Source organism: Cyprinus carpio, chromosome B22 (genome assembly GCF_018340385.1).
Source record: "Cyprinus carpio isolate SPL01 chromosome B22, ASM1834038v1, whole genome shotgun sequence".
In the NCBI taxonomy this organism is placed as follows: Eukaryota; Metazoa; Chordata; class Actinopteri; order Cypriniformes; family Cyprinidae; genus Cyprinus; species Cyprinus carpio.
In genome coordinates this window covers 11,035,568-11,040,309 of record NC_056618.1, presented here as the reverse complement: position 1 = coordinate 11,040,309, position 4,742 = coordinate 11,035,568, and the positions used below count along the sequence as shown (strand labels likewise).

The 4,742-nt window shown below is 37.0% G+C and overlaps 1 pseudogene; it reads left to right on the top strand.

Annotated features, from left to right (window-relative positions):
- The first annotated feature begins 2,974 nt into the window (after nt 1-2,974).
- Nucleotides 2,975-4,118, top strand: LOC122141607 (annotated as a pseudogene).
- Nucleotides 4,119-4,742: the final 624 nt, after the last annotated feature.

The following is a 4,742-nucleotide window of genomic DNA, read 5'->3' as shown; positions in this document are numbered from 1 at the left end:
CATCTTTCATTTGTGAATGGTGCGGAAAGCGCCTTGGCGTGTAAAACGAGGACTCAAAGAGGCACGTGATAAACCCCACACTGGGAAAAAAAGCCTTATGCATGCTTGCATTGCGAAAAGGAGCTCACGACGAACACAAACCTGCAGCGGCATGTCAAATTCCACATGTAGAAAGGCCGCACCACGGCCAAGAGTGTGGAAAGAGTCATACGCAAGGAAAAGCTCAGGTTTCACATGACGATACACACTGGAGAGAGACTTACAGTTTGCGAACAATGCGGGAAAGAGTTTCCGAACACAAGGTCTCAAAGATCACCCAGCTTTCATGCGGCGGCGAGGTTTTTAACTGTGATCAATGCGGTCAGGATTGATTACGCGTCTGCATGAAAAGGACACTTGAGAGTCATTCAGGTGAGAAGCCTTTCTTGGTTCTCTGGTGAGGAAAGAGTTTTGCACGAGGTGGAACTGCTTTAAAAAGGCATAGGAGGTCCCTGAGTGGTGTGAAGGATCACGTGTGCTAGATTGCGGGAAGGCTTTTATTACATCCGAAACTCAAGCAGACCAGAGGATTAACACTGGAGAGAAACCGTACAAGTGCTCACTTGTGGAAGAGTTTCGCTCAGTCGCCGCACATGAAAGCACACGAGAGAGCCCACCACCGAGCGAGCCATCTGGAATAAGCGAATCAAATAATTCTACTGATTCAAATGGTAAAAAAATGCATGATCCAAAGGTTATACTGAGACATCTGATCCCAAAAGGAGTAAGAAGTGACTCTATTGTTTGAACGAACCTTTTTGTTTCAACATGCATCTGAATAATGTAAATAAACCATTGCTATCAGTAGGCTATACTAAGTGTTTGTCTTCATTAAAATCGCATGACCGATGCAGCTCACTTTATTTCACTACACCTGCGTAAAACTGTTGGAATACAAATAACAGGGGTGTTATGTTAGTTTCTGATGAAAGCATTTGGGATTTTAACTAAGGGTCTTCCCTTGACGAGAATTACCAAGGTTTTACTTACAAAAAAACCCCAAAAAAAATGGTTTTACTATAGTTTAAACCCTGTTGTGCTGCCAGTAACTATAGTTTAACCTGGTATTTGTAGTAAAACTGTGGTTTATACAAATGGTAAATTCAATACAAAAAAAAACGTGGTTACCCACTTTTATACATAACAAGGTTAATTCAAAGGTTCGTGAAAATTAATGAATTATGACTGTTTTGATTATTACTATTGAATTATGGATACAAATGGGCATTTCTTATAATATTGCCACTGATTTTTTTTTTTTTTTTTTTTTTTTTTTTTGTAATGTGTTTGCAGCAGTTCTTTCCTCCTCATTCCGTTTTCTGACAAAAATAAATAAATAAAAAGTCCCTCAGTATTTGTTTTATGTCCTGCTGACACCTGGCGGCGAACATGAAGAAAGCAAAAGTTGGTGAACGTGGGGGAGAAACTGAGCCGTTCACAAATGGAAACCAAAACCTTTAAACAGGCTCCACGTGTCTTTTATTTCAAATAAATACACAATACATTTCAGGTACACTTTTCTGCCACTGCAGAATGCGTTTTATCAAGTTGCATCTCCTTGCGTTGTATTTTCTACTCCAGTAGGTGGCGGAAACGTGCCTTCGAGTGTTTTGTGTCCCGCCATGAAACGTAGAAGAAGATGATGCTGGAGGAGCCGTGAAGATGATGTAGGTTTCATTTTGATGTTCTTTTTTAAGTGGGGTCAGATTCCATTGTAAACAAAGATGCTGTCAGCGAAATGTTAATATATTATTTATATCATTATAAATAGTCTTATTTTATTTTTCTATATGGAAATCATGGAACATTTATTTTAGCGTTTCATACTAACAAACGGTTATTTCTTAGTTATATATGAATATAGTAAATGAATAAAACAGTAGCCTACGTATTTGAGTTGAAAAGGGATGACTAATGGAAGTAAATAATATTTTTAATGATTGCAAAGTCTTATAGTGAGAGCTAGCACAAATATGGATAATTTTCAAATAATTATCAAGAGTGGTTTAGTTGAGGTAATTTCCAGAGTTTCGCGCTCTTTGTTTGAAAACGGCAGTAACGGTCGATCGGGTGAACGCAACAAGCAACGGTCAGTACGCTTTCAATTTCCCGAAGTACGCATATGAAGCTTTTGTTTTGAGTATGACATAACTGAAAGTAAAGATAACACGCAGTTTAGATAATTAACTGATTTAATCATTTTGATAGATTCGCCGAGTTCATTCAGTAAAGGGTCAGTATGATTCCAAACGATAATTCGCGATTACGTAATGTTGTTTGAACAATACATTAGTTCCCTAATCTATGTTAAATAGGGTGCAGATAAATGTAAGATTAACATCGTATAAGAATTTATGATATATATTTAGATCATATACAAAGATGAATACATAATATGAGTTTAAAAAAAACTAAATGTATTGTAATTGGTTTATTTTTTGGCAGATCTGCTCTGTACAGTGATAACAATCACATCTTCAGTGACGTTCCGCTAAAAACAGTTCAACAATAAATGCTGGAACATTGAAGATGAGCGTCCAGTCCACCAGGAAGAAGTGAAATCTGTAAAGCCAGTGTTTATTGAAGGACAGTGAGAACATGAGAGATCCAGAACCCTGCAGAATGAAACACACTGAAGAAAAAACAGGTTGGTGATTATTCTTGAACCTTCAGTAATGAGACTGAAGAACATTCAGGTCATAAAAGCTGCGTGCAGTTCATTGGATTTAGTTGTAGTAAAAAAAAAAAAAAAAAAAATAGCTTTGAAATAACATAAAACCAGCAAACTAATACCATGCATTTGCGACAGTTTTAAGAAAACCATACGTTGCTGTGCCAAGGAAATTTCCTAAAATATAGAGCAAAACCGTTTTGTTTAGCGACAGATAATTTTTTTAATGAGTTTAATCTTCCTGTGCCTTCCATATGAGGACTGATGCGCAATGAGAAGGTAATAAGAGGAAACCGAAAGTCAAGAATCATGACCTTGAGGCACGAAACGAAACAGTAATTCAATACCTGGAGAAAAAATCTCTTTGATTTGTTCTACTGACTGATAATAACAATAAATCCCAAAGGCGAGAAAAGAGGAGTCCAAGAAAGTTTTCACCTGCCCTCAATGTGCAAGAGTTTTTGCATAAAAAAATGGTAGAGAAGCACATGCTAATTCACACCGGCGAGAAACCCTTCACTTGCTCTCAATGTGGGAAGAGTTTCAGGTGTAAAAGGAACCTTGTGGATCACATAAGAGTTCATACCGGAGAGAAACCGTTCACGTGCGACCAATGTGGCAAGAGTTTCGCATACAAAACAGGCCTGAACAGACACATAAGGATTCATACCGGAGAGAAACCATTCATGTGTCCTCAATGCGGAAGAGGTTTTGCACTCTCAGGAGCCATTAGGAGGCACATCAAAATCCACAGCGGAGAAAAGCCGCACACATGCGATCACTGCGGAAAGAGATTCACCTATAAAGAAAACCTTAAGGAACACATGAGGATCCACACCGGAGAGAGACCGTACACTTGTGTCGAGTGTGGAAAGAGCTTCACACATGTCAGCAGTCTTAAAGAACATCTTCACACTCACTCAGCTGTCAGGCCATTTAACTGCAACCAATGCGGTAAAACGTTTCTTTCATCATCCATACTAAAGAGACACTTGCAAGTTCACATGCAGGAGAAGCCATACTTATGTTCTCTGTGTGGAAAGAGTTTCGCACGACTGGATGGTTTTAAAGAGCATCAGAAGATACACACCGGTGTGAGAACTCACGTGTGTTTCGAGTGTGGGAATGGGTTTATATCAGCCACGCACTTGAAACTGCACCAGAGGATTCACACTGGAGAGAAACCTTATAAGTGTTCGCACTGCAACAAGAGGTTCTCTCGCTCAGGAACCCTGAAAGCACATGAGAGGATTCATACCGGAGAGAAACCATATCACTGCACTGCGTGTGGGAAGAGTTTCAACCAATCAAATCAGCTGCTGAGTCATAAGAAGAAACATCACTCTGTTGTGTTGTTGCAATGAGCTTTTTATCTTCAGAAACCAGGACTTTCTAGAGGTGTGTTTTTTTTTTTTTTTTTTTTTGGGGTCAGTTTTTTTTTTTTTTTTTTTTTTTTGAAAGAAAGCGATATTGAGCAGCAAATCAGAATGATTTCTGAAGGATCATGTAACAGTGAAGACAGGAGTAATTATGTTGAAAATTCAGCTTTGATCAGTAATAAATCACATTTTACAATATATTCAACAGCTATTATCTATAATATTTTAATATTTTATAATATTTCACAATCAAATAGTTTTTACTGTAATTTTCTAAAATAAATGCTGCCTTTGTGAGCAGAAGAAACTTCCTTTAAAACCATTAAACAATTTTAATTATTCCAGACTTTAAATGGTAGTGTTAATATTTTAAATACCTAACAAACAGGTATACATGGCTCATTAAAATGTTTTGCACATGATCAAATAAAAAGTAACTACTTAAAAAAATGTAATCTGTTGTTTTACTCTACATAAGTTTTACTATTATATCATTCTGATTATCATACAGAAATAAGATCATACAAACAGCTGAATAATGCTCACATTACAGATAAATCATAGCTTATTAATATATGAAGAGTTCTTTTGCAAAAACCGATAACTTATAAGTAATAATAACTTGAACAAATACATGTAATTTACACAATTAA